General features: G+C 33.3%; 1 long non-coding RNA gene across 11 annotated transcripts; it reads left to right on the top strand.

Moving 5' to 3' along the window:
* Positions 1-8468: 8468 nt before the first annotated feature.
* On the top strand, positions 8469-15822 carry LOC127787685 (uncharacterized). Of its 11 annotated transcripts, none has more exons than XR_008020181.1 (8): positions 8469-8748; positions 8901-9145; positions 9742-9795; positions 9953-11701; positions 11888-11934; positions 12083-12646; positions 12908-13036; positions 15581-15822. It is a non-coding gene; the product is annotated as an uncharacterized LOC127787685 (long non-coding RNA). The 11 variants fall into 11 exon arrangements; XR_008020186.1 differs by lacking the exon at positions 15581-15822 and having other exon boundaries at positions 8480-8748; positions 9734-9795; positions 9953-9968; positions 11573-11701; positions 12908-13206; XR_008020184.1 differs by lacking the exon at positions 15581-15822 and having other exon boundaries at positions 8480-8748; positions 8901-9149; positions 9953-9968; positions 11573-11701; positions 12908-13206.
* The last annotated feature ends 1754 nt before the right edge of the window (positions 15823-17576 follow it).

Raw genomic sequence — 17576 nt, 5'->3', positions numbered from 1 at the left:
TCATTATTTTTGCAAATCTCTCTCTCTCTCTCTCTCTGTCCAGATCTCTCTCCCTATCTCTCATAAAGCCTTGAAAGAGAGGAACTAATACAGGAGGTCCACCATCAGATCGGACATTATTGTTGTGATGCTCAAGGAAAACATTCGGATGTAAATTAATTTATGGATCAAAGATTTTTGTTACTAATTGTACGTTGGTTTCCTCCTATATTGTTGGGGGGGATGGGGGATAGAGAGACACTTCACATTATTTTAAAAGTCTTGCTTAGTGAAAAATTATACTTTTAGAAATTATAATTTTGAGATAATTATTAAGACTTCTTTAAAAGTCTTGCTTAGTGAGAATGATGTCAATCATCTAATTCAGCATGGAGAAAGAAATTAAAATAATATTAAAATTGAAATTAATTTAATTTAAGACGTCAAATTGTGAGTTCAAATCCTTAAAAGATTTAATAACTCAATTTGAGTTGGAGTAGAAGCCTTTAAATGACTTTGAGATTGGTTTAGTTGAGAATTATGTTTGCTCCTACGTACTTGGCTTCCGCATGATTGCAACGAGAATAGAGTGAAGTTTTTTAATTCTCAAGTTTTGTTTATTTGGAAGTTAATTTTGATAATTTTATGGTTATAATTGAGTAGTTATCTTCATCTAATTGAGTTGAAATTTTGGAGAATTATTCCATTTATTGCAAGCAAGGTTCTGTATAGTAGATTCATATATTGGAGATCTTTATTCATATTTCTATGATATCGTTAGTTCTTTTGGACCAATTAAGGGAGATTGTTCTAATCTCTCTTGGGTTTCTTTTATATCCACAGTGGAATTATAAAAAGTCACAATTTAATTATTGTGAGATCATGTTAATTAGGCATGATTTCTAATACCTTTTGATTTTTTTATGGTGGATTTTTTTTATCAGAGATTGTCTCGTAGTTTTTTTCTTTGCAACTAAGAGTTTTTCACATTAAAACTTTGTATTCCTTTGTGTGATTGTTAGGTTCTATTTTATTTAATTTGATTATTATTATTATTATTATCTAATGATCCATTATAATACCACAATTGGGGAGAGTTTTATTTTTGAATTATTTAATAATTTAAGTTTTTCTCTCAATAACTGATATCATATCTTTGGCTCTTTCATTTGGTTGTGGTTAATTATGAAAGAAAATTCTAAAAGATTGATTAGCTTGAGTGAGAATAACTATCACTTATGGAAAGTAAAGACGTTGGATTTACTTTATTGTAATAAACTTCAAAAACCTATTATTAGTGATAAGACTCAAAAATAAGGTAAATGATATGAGTGATGTTGATTGGAAATAGTTAAATAAAAAAGTAATTGGATTTATTCGTCAATGATTAGATGGCAATGTTTATTATCACATTAAAAATGAAACTTTATTTTGTGGAAGAAATTGAAAGAGTTGTATACAATAAATCTTTCTTGATGCATAAATTGGTGAATTTGAAATATAATTAATATAAACTCTCATGATTGACCACTTGAATGAGACGAAGAACCTTATTAATCAACTTGTTAACATGAAAGTTAATATTGACAATAAAATACAAGTTTTGTTTATTTAAAGCTCTTTTGTAGACGATTGATAGACTTTGGTATCTAAAGTTAGTGATTAAACTTTGAATGGTGTTGATACCATGAGTCAAATGAAGAGTAGCATATTAAATGAAGAAACAATGAGAAAAAAAGTTAGTTCACTATCTCATTAAGTAATCCCAGTTACCAAAAATCAGGGGAAAAATCAGACAATAAGTTAGAATTATAGAGGGCATTCTAGAAACAAATCCAAGTTAAGAAAAAATGGAATGCTATTGGTGTTACAAGATGGGTCAAGTAAAGAAATAAAAAACTCTCAAAAGAAAAAAACAGATAAGATTACAAAAAATAGTGATAAAGAAATAGTTGCATTTGCTTTGAATAGATTATTATTATAGTGATGAGAATTTGGTAAGATTCTCGTGCCATCAATTAGATTGGATCACTTACATTAGTGCACCCATCCATGTTACCTCGAGGATGTAATCATTCTCATCTTACTAAGCAAGTGATTTTGACATTAATTGCTAGAATGGAGAACAATGGTGTTTTTGAAATTGTGGGCATGTGAGATATTTATTTAGAGACTAACACTCAATATTGCAGATAGTGCTTGAAGAACTAGATATTAGGCTAAATTTAATTTTTTTCTAAGAAGCTTGATGATCAAGGGTATAGTAACATCTTTCGTGAAGAACTGTGGAAACTTTTGTAGGGTTCTCTTATTGTGGTTAAGGGTAAAAAACATAATTTGCTTTACTTGATGCAAATAAAGGTATACAGTGAAAAGGTGAATGTTTTAGATTGGGATCAAATGAAAAAATCATGACATATGACACTTGGGCGTATGGGTTAGAAAGGTTTGGGTTTGCTAGTCAAGAAACATCTATTACTAGGAATGAAAGGTGTTACATTGAAGCATTGAGCATTGTTTGACAAATAAGCAACACAAACTTAATTTTAAAAATTATTTTTCTTCAAAGAAATTACATGCTCTAGTTTTGGTATGTTTTGATGTGTGTGATTCCATGACAACTAAGACAATTAGTGGTGAGTTGTAGTTTGTCACATTTATTGATAATTTCTCCATAAAGGTTTGGGCATATGCACTAAAATCTAAAGATCAAGTGCTATACATGTTGAAAGAATTTAGGTTAGTGTTGAAAGGCAGACGAGCATAAAATTGAAATACATCCAAATAGATAATGGAGGTGAGTATAATAAACCATTTTACTGCAAAAGTTAGGGTATAAATCAACAGATGATTACTCCAAAAGATCACTCAAGAAAATGGTATAGCAAAAATGATACCATGATGGAAAGAGTGAGATGTATACTATCACGTATGAAGTTACCAAATACCTTTTAGGGTGAGGTAATGAGGACAACAACGAATTTGATTAATCTCTCACCTTTAGCTCCTTCGAATATTGATGTTCCAACAAGGATATGGTTAGGAAAAAAAGTTTCTTATGGTCACTTGAAAGTATTTGGTTGTGTTCCTTATATACACATTTCAAATGATGAGAGATCGAAGCTGAGACTGGCACGAGCTGCAGCCCGTGCCTGCTTCTTCCCCCCCTCCTAATCCACCCCTACACTGAGGCAAATGGTTGGTAATTGGCTAACTAGTGCCATACCACATGATTTGCAGATTGTACCCATGCGATTTGCAAGCATAGTGCCCCCTTTTCAACAATTCCCATAGCCTCGTTTTGTGATTGACTTAATAATTAGCTTTGAGTGCCAACCCACACACTAGAAGGTGTGCATATAAGATCAACCTCGAAAGAAAGACGACAGGCAAAAAATATTCTGGATGGAAAAGGGCAAGGCAAACGAAGGCTAACAATACCTAAGGCATTCAAACCATCTTGGGGCAATTAGGTAGCTCCCATCTACCCAATGAGTTGGATTCCCCAAGGATTGGGGAACCTTCATGGGGAAAACCACAAGCAACATCGACCAATGGCTAAGTAAAACAAAACCACAATATAAGCATGAACAAAAAAGGAAAGGGAATGAAGTTTGCAAATAGAAAATATTTTGGTCAAAAAAAGGCGAGGCAAATGAGGATTAGCAATAACTAAGGCATTCAAACCACTTTGGACGGGTAGGTACCTTCTACCAAAACCAAAGAGTCAAATTTCCCAAGGGTTGTTGAATCCTCAAGGGACAAACCTCAAACAACACCAACTATTGACTAAAAGAATAAAAAGCATAAGCATGCACACAAAGCATAAAACAAAGTCAACACAACAGAAGGAAAGAAGAGTGGTCCTTAAACATGTCATTTATTGACCAAAAAAAAAAATACAAGGCAATTACAAGAACTCCTACTAAAACTAAGGCAAGAAATGAAAGATAGATTCTACATTAAAAAGAATAAATCCTATATATACATTAAGAATGCAATTCCAAATCTTGGGAGAAAGGTAGTAGAACCCTTCTTTGGCATCATGATCCAAGTTAGTGGCATGGTCGTCTAATTGTCAGAACTTAGCAAGGCCACATTAGTACTTAGAATAGGCCAATTGCAATGTATCTATAGCCTTCTTATCAGAGTCTTTCAACCTCCTAATGAAGGTGTTCATCCCTTGCCTAGCAACCTACTCTACCTCAACCCAAGCTTTATCCCTCTCGTAACACACTTAGAAAATTTAGCTATCGCAAGATTTCTTCTAAAGTTCATAATACTTTGCTTCTGCATTTTTGTAAACCTCTGGAAGCATGTTATAGGTGAAATACAATACCCTAAGCTCCTCTCTCACCCTCTATTATGCTTTAGAGGCATGATCTACATGGTCAACGAATAACTAGTGAAGGCTCTCGAGTTCCACGACATATAAACAACTACTGTTAAAACCTTTGTTGCCATGCGATCACATTCCTTTTAGGATCCATAACTAGCCTCCTTCACGATATCATGGGACAATTGCAAAAGTCGCAGGTACTACTCCAAGTTGCTGACTTAGGATTCTAGTTCTAAAACTTGATCATTAAACACCAAAAGGTTTTTAATTAGCAAGACAAACCAACAACTTCTTGACTTGGTCCTCACTATCAACAATATGCTTTTAGAAAAATTACTCCCAATCCATTACTACTTCACGAAAACTAGTTAGGTTCTACAAAAACAAAAACATAAGATATAAAAAAAATGACAATATGAAAAGTGAATATGGAGATAACTAACCATAAGGGCTTTAGAGTAAAATTCTGGGTATATATTGCCTAAAGAGGCCCTCGAATAGTCCTTTTGTCACTATGTCAGAGATTTATAGAGGGTATAATGTTGGGAAACACCTTTGAAGAAGAGGTATCTGTCTTTGGGACCGTGTCTGTTATATTCACCGTGGCAAGAGGTGAACCATCAATTATGGACAAGATAGACATAGTAGGGTCAACCATGAGAAATGATGCTAACTAGCAACATGGTGAGGATGTTACCCTCAAGACAACAATCTTTAGGAATATGGAAAGTGTAACAACCTACCCTCTCAAGGCATGTCACTATTTTGGGATTTTTTTTTTTGAATATATATTTCTTCTTGTAACACCATCTCGAAATTCCCAAAATATCATATTTAAAAATCCCTAAACATATATATATATAGCATTCCAAATAATAAGCTAAGGAATAGTAAATTAATTACTATGAAAGTAGAATCAAAATCTGATAGGGTATTGTAATAGCAAAAGAAATCAATTAGTACAATATTATTTTTAATAACCATAAAAATTATAATATCTAACAAACAAAATTAACATATAAATAGATGTAACATGTCATCTATTATCAAGATTCTCAAAACTTGTTCTAGCACGAATGTAAGACTCATTACATGACTACTAGTACAATCACATCTCAACAATCTCATTTCCTTTTTCACTGTACATCTCACCTAAAAAGTTGAATATTCTAAAGACAAAATCCAAATTAAAATATGAATATTCTAAATGAAGGTTAAAAATAATTTTCATGAATGTATGATGGATTGATATAAATCAACTGACACCCTAGAGTAGTTTACGTTAGCATTCTAGCCCCAACATGGAACCCTCAACAATCATCCCGGCAATCACACACGGCACGGTATACTTCTACAGTCATTCCAACAAAACTTACTTGGGGAAATGCAAATCAAGCTACTAGGGCAATATCTCATCGTACCATGGTCAACATGGATGACACAATTATCGATATGTCAATTTCAAGCCCAATGCAATATCACAATTATTGAGACAATACAACATGCACATATATGACATGATGCACATAAATCACATATTTTGGCAACTCTCGTGAAATTCATGCTCAATTTAGGTAAATCATTTCAAGTATAATTTTTTGAAAAAAAAAAAAATCATCTCAATCTAGCTATTTAAGCTTCCACGAAATTCATGTCATGCCTCGAGACTCGTGACCTGATATTTTTCCTGACCAAAATTCAGGAACAATTAATATAATTAAAGTCTTTAATTTGTTCATAATTTTTTCCATTTTTTTTAATTTTTTTTCTTACTTTCACGCGTTTACACATGCCTGCACCTATGCGCTTTGAGCATGCTCTTCACGTGTCTTCTCCGGTTGTCTTCTTCCGCGTTCCTCTCATTAGCTGACCACTGATTTTTCTTGTTTTCCTTGCTTTTCTTCCTCTTTCTTACTCTATTCTTTCTTCCAAACACAATGAACCTCTTGGTGGCTTGAAAATCCAGCCAAAACCCCATCAATTTGGCCTATTAATCCTTGGCTTCGACGAGTACTCGATTTTTCTGTGAGACTTTGAAACACCCTCAAAACTATACCAAAATTCCTCAAACTCTTTAGAAATTCTCTCTTTCATTTGGAGAACAAAAGCCCTTTATCCATTTTTCCCAATTTATCCCCAAATGCTCGAATTTTTTAACTAAAAATTTGATAAAACCTTGGGTTAAAATCCGACTATTAGCATTCCGACCATTTTTTTGGCCAATCATATTGCCCATTTGCACCGAGCGACCTTACCTTAGGACATAATGGCCCTAAACCCTTTATTTGACGTCAATTTGACGTCGGTTGTCAGTGGCCACAATACGATTGTTGGCAACTTACAGTGTGTTCACACTGCTTATTACAATTCAGCCCCTCAATTTTTTCCCTCTTTCACTTTAGTGCTTTGCCCTCAAGTCTTTAGGTTTCAAAATTTACACTTAGTCCTCACAACTTTAAAAAATTACACTTTGCCCCCAATAACTTTAAAAAATTATGCTTTTGCCTTAATAAAAATTACACTTAAGTACAAATTTTTTTGGGCATTATAGGGAGCAAATTTGTTGTCTTCAAAATACCCCCCAATAATGACCTTAATTTGCGGAGGGGGTACTAACCCCAAATGCGTTGCCAATAATCTCCACATCATCTTTGGCCACATCAGCATTGACCTTTGTAGGATATGTAATGAGACTTTGAGAAAAATAATAAGCCTCAATCGCATGAGCTCTCCTACGTTGGGTGTAAGCTCGAACGACCTTAAAGGTCTAATGGTGCATTTTTTAGCTTTCTTCTAAATCCTTGCAACCAATTCCTTCCTTGCAAGTTGTCTTCCAAATGATCTTTGGACAAGGTGGCACAACTTCTTGCCAAGACCCTACTCCTTAAAGATAGTACATCAGGGTTTTAGATTTTATCTTTCTCTAGGTTAGACATTATAGCTTGTTTTTTTAGGCCTAAGTTTTAATTTTTTGTGTATTTAGCATTCTTTCCAAATATGTAGTTGTGACAAATGTGTTAGTGTCCACCTTAACAACACGTTTCCTTTGTTTTATTTTTCATTTTTTTTAATGGGCCTTTAATGGCACTTGCAAGAAAATTGCATCATGAGGATGTTTATGTATTGTCTTCCTGAACCATTGAGTGAGGATGACCCATCGAAGTTTGAAAGAAAGCTAGGATTTCTTTGGAAAAGTCTATCACTAGCTAGGATCGCATGGATAAAGTTGTCACTTACAAAGAGGACAACAAAACATAAGGACAAAGAAAGAAGAAAGAGAGCAAAAAACACATAAGAAACACCCTCAAAAAGTAGAATATATATTACTTATGAAGTTTAGTATTGCAATACTTTCCATTTTCTCACATACTCTTGTGGTGCTTTCGTGTTTTTCTTGTGTTGCGATATTTCTATTTTACTCTTGTGGTCATCTTTATTTTAGTTTTGTGGTGTTCTAATTTTACTCTTGCAACCCTTCGAGTTTTTTTTTTTCACAATACTCATATTTTAGTGTTTTGGTGTTTCCATTTCACGCTAGTGCTATAATTTTACTTTTGCATTGTGGTGCTCCATTTTAGTATTATTATACTCTTATTTTACCTTTGCAGTGCTTCTATTTTTTTATTATGATACTTTAATTTTTTTTCTTACAAATACTTCTTTTTTACTCTTATAGTGCTCCCATTTTAGTCATTATAACGCTAATAATGTATTAATATTATTATGCAATTACAACTTATTATAATGCTATTAGTGTAGTAATATTATTAATTATAATACCAATATATATTGTTATAGCATATTACAGTTTAGTATCAATAATAAAATATATAATGTTTTAAAATATAACATAGTAATATATGTATTATTATATTTTATTGTTTTAATAATATTTTAAATTAATATACCATCGACGTTGGGATTATATTGTAATTGTTTCTAAATCTTGTGGGTTTTACTGTGTTAAATGTAAAGTTGCAGGATTGCATAGAACCCCTCAAAAGCATATAAAATATATTTAAAAAGGAAAAAAAAAAAAAACAAAAATAGCCCGTCGAGGGAGGAAGTTGCCATCTTTACAGGTGACAGCTTCTTAGTGGTTCGGTTACCGCAAGATATGGTGGCCTAAGGTCACCATAAAATTTGCTTCTGATGATTCATGCACGGAAAGTAGACTAAAATAGTGAGTCTCAACGTAAGCAATTAAGGGAGACAGAAGATACAAATTAGTCTAGCGGTGGTGTTCGAGGAATAGAGAGACAGAGAGAGCGGAGGGGGGAGGGCAGTTTTATCCTCCTCATTCCCCTTCTACTTCTCTGATCTATGTCGAGATGTAGGAAACTGCTGATTGAGGAGGAGAAGGAGAAGGAGATCTCAGCCATAGTTGATTTGATCGGTGAAGAGATTCGACAACTTTGCTGGAGAATAGAGTTAGTCTTCGTAAACAGCGATTTCTGTCAAGATATTCAGAATTTTCATGATTTTGTGCGACGTTATGATTGTTTGAGGTTAATCAAGGGTGTATGCGCTAATCTGGTCAAAAGTGAAATCAACTTCATTTATTGTGTGTAATTTGTTGCAGAGCAGTCATCGAATTTATAAGAGTGATTGAATAGATTGAACCAGTAGCAACGGTTGCGACGATCGACGACCTTGGGTTGAGGCACAAGGTTGGCTTGACGACTCGGCTCTGGTTTGCAGGACGCTATGTTCTGCAAAAGCACCATAAACACAGCAATCGCAGCATCCGTCGCAGCCGCACCGGCGGCAGAAACAAGCGGTGTCGTTTTAGCCTTGGGATGGCTGAAGACGTCGTCGGGATTCCTAGTACGTAAGTTCATTTATTTAATCGTTAAATATTTGGGGATTGTTTGATTTTGCTTTGTTTGCTTTGCAAGGGGTGAATGCATATCGTTAATTGTGCATTTAAGTGTTGGTATTGGTTAAGGTTAGAAATTTGTGAAATCATCTCAATATCACCAATAAATAGGGAGAGAAATTCCCCAGGTTTACTTTGTTGGTAACTTGATTTTGATTCTTGAACCTCTTAATGTTACTCCAATTAGAGTTTTTTGAAAATGATATTGTTTTAGTCAAATATTACCAAAACAAGATTTACCTTAAAATATTTACCAATCTAGGATTGAACTTACCATGCTGGCAGGCTAGCTAGCGTGGCAATGAAAATGTATAACTATTTGTGACACATAGTTATCTCATATATAATCACTTGTGTGACACGAGCGGTTATATGTTAAATAAATTGCTCATGCAATGAGTGATTATATACTAACAAACAATTTTCTAGTGTTAAATGTTGTGGATACAGATTTCAATTTTCTTGTGCTTCTAGTGTTTTGGTTGCCTTTTGGAATCTTGTATCTTTATGAATTCCCAGTGATTCATGCTTCTCAGTTGTGCAGGGTGCCTTGGATTTCCTGAACCGAAGTAGCAAATAATCTTCAGAAAGACAGCATGTAAGTAATACTATCTTTCCAATTATGTTTTTCCACCTTTGCCTTGTTTCTTGGCCTCAAGGGTTACCCGACAAGGTCTAGAACCTTTGTTTTATGGTTTGATGTTTTCTTCTAACTAAATAATATCTGAATTTGTTGAAATCCTTAAATAATGCAGCAGGATGTGTACAAAGGTACGGGGAATATATATTATATCATGATAGTTCCTAAGGCAAATCCAAAACAAGCTTGCTCCTCACTTTTGGCATCACCTACCATTTGGGGTTCTTCAACAACTCCATCTGGGTCCTGCTTTTGGGTTTCCTCAACTATATGAACTGAAGTGTTCTCTTTCAATTGTCGTTTATAGAGTTAGAATCTAAGTTCTAGCCCCTCGTCATTTGATTTCTTGTTTAAATCAAAACAACACTTTCTCTTCTGAATTTCCACATCAAAATTCCCTAAACCACACTCTTTTTTAGTCTACTCAAAATTCGCATTCAAATTGAGATCAATTGCATGTATTTTTCTTTGAACATTGAAATTTTATATTATATCCCTCGCTTAAATTAACCCTCACCCAAAAAAAAAAAAAAATCAATCCAACATTTAACCCCAATACAATCACTAGAACTCATCAAATGCCCCATAGCTGAAACAGTATCTTCCAAGAACCCCTTTTGGCTCGGACCATCTCTCTTCACCACTGTCAAACAACTTTTACTTGTGAAATTCGTCGAATTTATGTTTTCTAGAATTGGCAAGAAGATGGCGCCATTTCTTCGGCTTCCAGAAGATTAGATTAGAACTTAGAAGCACCAGCACCAGATTGATCATTGATCAAAATTCTCATCCCTATTCCATGTAAAAGTGAAGCAACCTTAGATAATTTCAATTCCTCGGAATCTCATGCCATGGCCTTGCCTACATGACACCACCTAGGGAACAAGATAAAGGCGACATCCAAGAAAACTAATAAAGTCATCCACTACTGACAACCAAAGAAAAGATTGATGGTGATCATTCCCTTGTTCTTTGGGGCCTACTTAATGGATGGCTTTATTAGTTTTCTTGTCCACTTACCTTTCCCCTGCACACTAGGTTGAGGAGGTGGAATTATTGAAGTTGCTTTATTTTTTCATGTAGTGGGAATGAGGACAAGAATCGTGATCAATGATCAATCTTTTACTGGTTTTTCTAAGTTCGAACTCACAAATGAGCCTTGAGTTTCTAGAAGCCCAAGGAACGTCGTCTTCTTCTTGTCGATGCAAGTGACAAATTTTGCTAGTTCATGAGTGAAAGTTGCTAGGTGAGGAGATTATTCTAAGGATTATTCAAGCCAAAAGGTTTAGGGTACTGTTTTAGCTATGGGGAATTTGAGTTCCACCGACTATAATGGGTTAAGGTGGATAATGTGTTGAATTTAACTAGGGGAAAATAATTTAAGCTAGGGATTTGATTCAAACTTTCATTCTAAAGAACAACGTCCAAGGAAAAATGCATGCATTGATCTCAATTTGGATGAGAATGGTGATTTTGAAGTAAACTTAAGAAAAAGATAATTTAGGAAATCTTAATGTGGAAACTCAGAAGAGAAAGTGTTGTTTTGATTTAAACATGAAATCAGATGGCGAGAACTAGAACTTAGATTCTAACAATAAACGACAATTGAAAGAGAACACTTCAGTTTATGTAGTTGAGGAAACCCAATAGCAAGGCACAAATCGAGTTGTTGAGAAACCCCCAATGGTAAGTGATGCTAAAAGTGGGGAGCAAACTTGTTTTGGATTTGTTGTAGGAATCGTCAGGATACAATATTTGACCAGTCTTGAGATGGTAACCTCAACAAACGCCTCATCATTTTGCTGCTGCTAATGCTTCATCTCCCCTGGACCTCATGCAACACAGTGTTTCAGTTCTTCCACCTGTGAGTTATTCTATAACGAACTCATGAAGTGATAAGATAATAAACATAAATTTGACTCATTTATTGGCTTCCAAATAGGACGATCAAATATTTGGCAGCATCAAATGTCACCCACTTCCTTTGGCTAGAATTGGACTTAGAAGCGGGGTTTTTTATTTTTTGAGAATGTTTTTGTCTTCTTGACAGGTTTACACGTAAAATTATACAGGACAGGTTTTCCCCATATTCCTAAGGTATTCTCCATATATATTATAACAAATTTAGTTTCTGAAGACACAAGGTTTCACTAATAATACCTTCTCATGTTGTCTATCGTCCAAATTTCAAATGTTCTATTTGCTTATTTATTCATAATACTAACATGACTTTGTCTGACTTAAGCATCAAAGGATCCGCACAGAAGAAATCTCCACGTGCCATACGACTGTGTATTGCCTTGCAGCATCTTTCCCAAACAGCAGAGCTACTCCCCTAGGCAGTTACCTCAACCTCCCACTTCAATTTTATGCTGCTTATTCAAGTCCAACAACTATTTATTCTAGAGACTCAGGCCAATTGATCTCTCCCCCAAATAGAGGCACAAGTTCTCCCGTACAACGACGAACTCTTCCCCGAACAGCAGCCTGCTACTTGCTTCCCAGCTCGCAGACCAAGTTCCTTGCCTGGCTCTACCAGAACTTGAGCTTCCCACTTAATAAATTTTAATTGTTGTATATTTCCAGCAACAACACAATTAGAACTCTTTATGCCTCAAAATTTGTAATTGGAGTTCTTGAGTTCTCTAGCTTTCTCTTGTTTTCTTGTTTTACCTTCTTGTATTGATTTTTTCAGTGGTTAGGTGTGGTCCAAGGAGAAGGCTGATTTAACCAATTAAAGCCAACATAGTTGGTTTGGTGAGTTCCAAGGCCTACAACTGGGCCGTGAGAATTGAATGAATAATTCCAGGTACTGGCCTACATTGCTCTAGAGAGTTAATTATCTGGTTCAAATCTTTGATATTCATTATAACATTTGTCCTCAGATCAACGTCTCTCTCTGAAACAAAGCTTCTATAAAAACCTCTCCTCAGAATATTCTCAATTTCCCTCTTGGACACTCTACAACACAAGGACAACACTCTCTGCACACTCTCTGCCATAATCATGTTGTCTGTGAAAATGACTGACTATCTGCCGTTGTCTAACTTGCTTGATTTGGGCTTTAAAGGTTGCGTGGGCGTTGAACCCATGAAGCATCTTGGATCTCTGCTTGCTTGTAATGGCCAGTCGCCATGCTTGTGGTTGCCCGCGCGCTTGTAGCTGCACCATTTCATAACTCTTTGCTCTTACAGTAGAGGTATGTTGGAAGATGGATTTGTTATGTATGGAATTTGCTTGACTATTACGATAGGCAGTGCCAAAAATGTCAAACGACATCGTTTGAAATTCTTCTGCATAGTTGGTACAACACTGTGACCTCTACCTCAGATTCCTTACTTGAAAATCGAATTTTCCATTTATTCTTTAGTTTTTTCTTTATTTCTAAAACCTTTTAGAGATTTCATTCCTTCTGGTTGGATTTTCTCCCTATATAGGCTAATAGAGAGACGATCCACATATTATTTTAATAAATTTATAATTATTTTTGGGTATCGTTAACCATTGAGCAATGATTAAATTTCAATAAATGCATCTTTTCATTATTTTTAGTTTTAAAATAATTTTATTAATTAATTGATAAAATATTACAAAATACAATACATTTATTATTAACTAATAAAATTATTTTGAAACTAAAAACAATACACCTTGTCTAAAAACAAGGTGCATTTATTAAGGGTTAATTTTTTTGGGTCCATAAGAGTATGTGTAATAAAAATAGAAAATAATTAGAGACAAATTATAACTTATATAATTTGATGTAATTATTAAGACTTATTTAAAAGTCTCCCCTAATGAGAATGATGTCTTCGTCTAATTTGACTTGGGGGAAAGAAATCAAAATAATGTTAAAATTGGAGAAATATTTAAATTGTCTCCAGATTGATATAGTGGAGAATAATTTTTGTTCTTGTTTTGGCTTCCTCAAGTTTTGCTTACGTGTGTTGTTTAGAAGTTAATTTTGGTAACTGTGTAATTATAATTGAATGGTTAATCTTCGTCTGGAGAATTGTTTCGTTTTTGCAAGTAAGGTTTTGTATGATGAATTTGTACACTAGAGATTTTTATTAGCCAAAAGCATATTTTTGTTTATAAATTTTATGGGTTTTTTTTTTTTGTGTGAAAATTTAAACTTTTCGTAATTTTAAATGTATATCTAAATTGTATAAAATCACTCATTTAAACATCTACCTAACAAATAATAAGCATGTGTGTTGATGTGATAGTTTTTCATTGTCTTCTCAACGTGCGCGCTCTCTCTCTCTCACTAGTTACGTCAACTCCACCGTCATCTCTCTTTTTTCGACGTTTCCTCAACTCCATCTCTCTCTATATCACCTCAAATTTGATGGTGTCTTTGGTCTCATTCTCTCTATCCAACAGTGTCTCCTCAACTCCCTCACTTGCTTTGCCATTACTTGATTTTAATGGTGAAAGAAGATGATTCTTCACAATTAACCATGTGTAAAGTCTCAATAGCTCTAGCTTTGGCTTTTTCCTTTTTAGATCCTTCTTCTTTGCTCTTAATTGTTCTAGTCACTTGAATAAAAATTTTGTAGCTTTGTCAAATAGAAAGAGGGAATTGAGGAGACACCACTAAAAAGAGAAATGGAACTTACGAGACTCCATATAGAAAGAGAGTGAGCTAAGGAGACGTTGGAGATAGAGAGGAGATTTAGTTGAAGGAGGTGCCAAAGAAATATAAGAAGTTGAGAAGAAATCGAAAAGGGAGATGGAGCTGAAAGGATGCCACTGAAGAAAAATACGAAGCTGAGAAGATGCGAGAGAGAGATAGAGAAAGAGATATTGGAAAACTGTCACATTAACGCGCATACGTATCATTTGTTGCTCAGGTGTTTAAATAAGTGATTTTTTACGATTGATGAATATATTTAAAACCACGACAAATACAAGGCTACACAAGAAAAAAAAAACATAAAAGTTTAGAAGAAAAAATATGTTGTTGATTTTTATTCAAATCACTATTGATTTCTTTTAAGATTACAAATAGTTGTTATTTAATTATTATAAATTCTTCTTGGGATGACTTCTTATTCTTATTGATTATTAAAAATAGATTTTTGTCGGAATTTATCCTGTGACTTTTTTCTTCACGTTGAAAGATATAGATTTTTCACGTTAAACTTTTATATTTTTGCATGTGATTGTTTTTTCATTTCATTTTATTTAACTACTGTTATTTATGAGTGGTTTATTATATTACCATTGGAGAGAGTTTTATTTAATTATAAATAGGTTTAAATTTTTATTATTTATTTTTAGATTATTTAAATTCATAAATTCTTTAAAAAGTTTTAAATATTGAAATTCATATTAACTACCTATAAATTAATAGCGAGGTTAAAATTGTCATTACAAAATCAAATATTTATATTGTAACACTGCAAAGTTAATCAATAATTACATATTGCAATTTAAACCTATTTATAATCAAAATATGTACTCTAGTTTTCGAATAAGAGAAATTTAAGACAACATGTTTAAGGGATTGTCATAAATAGAGAATTAATCTTTCTAATTTTAGAAAATATCAAAAATACTTCTACTTGCTTTGAAAATTGTTAAGATAAAAAAATAATAATGATAATTACTATTACTCGAATTATTACCTTTTTTAGAATGAACGCTTACCTATTTATAAAGGAACTCATAAATATTTATGATATTTTGAGATCGACTAAAATTAGGATTTTTATACATCATGTCCATATTTTTGCAGGATTTTTGGAAGAATTTTTGGATATCAAAATTATTTTGTTCGCGCTTTATTCAAAATCTCCTGAAAATAGAGAATTTATTACACAAGTTTTGAGAGGACACAATTCTCGGAACTTGATTATAGTTTATGAACCCATGCTCGAGAGATATAATTTGAGACGTTTTGTATTTTCGAGAGACATTCAATCTCTTGGACATCATTTTGGGGCCAAAATGATGCTTTAGACATTTGGACTTTTTTATCTTTTAGTAGATTTAATTTGTGGCACATCAATAACATTTTTTTTTTTTTGGTTGACATGTCCCTCGTTTATACACTATTTCTAAAAAAAAAATAGTGCACTAAGATTGCTGTGTTTGTTTCTATTAATTTTGTTAAAGTGTTTATTAGACATTTCTCCAAGGCTATTTGACAAAAGCTAAAATTTTTGTCAAAATGCATTATTATTTGTTAGATAAATTCCCCTTTTAGACTCATGTGATTTAGGTTATTTGTACGAAAAACTCCTAAAAGTTTAAAAATATTTCTATAAGTTCAAATAGTTTCTATTTTTGCACATACACCCTTTCATCACCTAAGTTTAAAAATGTCTCTGAAGAAGCCACTCACCAATACCATGTTTAGTCTTCGCTTGTTCCAAATTAAACATAAAATAGAATGTGAAAAACACTACTCACCAATAATAATAAAGGTCGCAAAAGCCAATTAATTCCATAGGAATCCACTAACCCACAACCATAAAACACCATTCAATGGTTTTTATTTCGTGAATTAATTTCCAATGAGCCAAACTACCAACCACCCACGACTGATTATGGGCAATGGCTGGCTAGATGTGCAAAGAGGGCCAAAGATCCAGAACCATGTTAAATATTATCATTACCATCTTTATCACGTTCGTGAATAGATTTCTATATAATTTAAAGGATAAATGAAATGAGTACTATTGTATTGGGAAGAAGCCGCCAAAGCGGGCTTGTTTCCTTTGCCCTGACTACCAACACACCGAGGTTTAGGTTGTTAAAAAGAAGCTAAAGATAGCTATGGGTATGGATATTTATTATTATTATTATTATAATTGAGAGAGTTTAAGTATTAAAAAATATTTATAAAAAGTTGGGTTGCAATTGAACCTATTCGAGCTATCAAGGAGCTCAAGTTCAATTAGACTTGGCTTGTTAGGCTAATTTCTAAACTTGAGCTCAAGCCCAAACACTTGTTGGTGAGTCCAAACTCAAGTTGGGGCTTGCAAAAACCTATCGAAGGAGGTGTGTGGCAACAACAATAAGAGGTAGCAACCAATGATGATAGCGTATCGGAGGTGTATATTGCGACGACAAGCAAATATAAGGTATAACAGGTGATGGCAAAGCGATGGAAAACGATGTGCAATGGCGAAGGAAGACAACAACCAACGGTGGTTCAACCTTAGATGGAGGCTTGTAGTGATGGTGGCGACAGCAAGTGTTGACTGTGGGCGATGTCGTGTTTGCCTCTCGCTTTTTGTTTCTTTCTTCTTTTGTTTTTAATCTTCTTCATTTTTTAGGGTTTTTAATTTAAATAACTATTTATGTGGTGTTTGGCTAAATCTAATTTTTTATTTTACTTTATTATATATACATATATATTATATTATGTTAAATGATTAAATTAATAAATATATAATAATTTTAAATAAATTCAATTTAATTATATTATTATAATAATTTAAAATTTAATAACTTTATATTAAATAATATATTTATAAAATTATAAATAAATATATTAATATATTCATAAATGAGCATATTTACAAGCTATTTATGAATTTTTAATCGAATATGTTTATGAGTCTTTAATCGAACTTATTAGTATTTATAAGATTTTAATTGAATATGTTTGCGAATTTTAACGAATCGAGTTTTATTTAAGTCAAATTTAGCTTGTTTACAAATCAAATTTCAAAATCATGTTCAAGTTCGACTTATTTATCTTAATGAACGAATTCAAATGAGTT

The sequence above is a fragment of the Diospyros lotus genome, chromosome 12, assembly GCF_014633365.1.
Source record: "Diospyros lotus cultivar Yz01 chromosome 12, ASM1463336v1, whole genome shotgun sequence".
Lineage (NCBI taxonomy): Eukaryota > Viridiplantae > Streptophyta > Magnoliopsida > Ericales > Ebenaceae > Diospyros > Diospyros lotus.
This window is presented reverse-complemented; position numbering and strand designations above follow the sequence as displayed.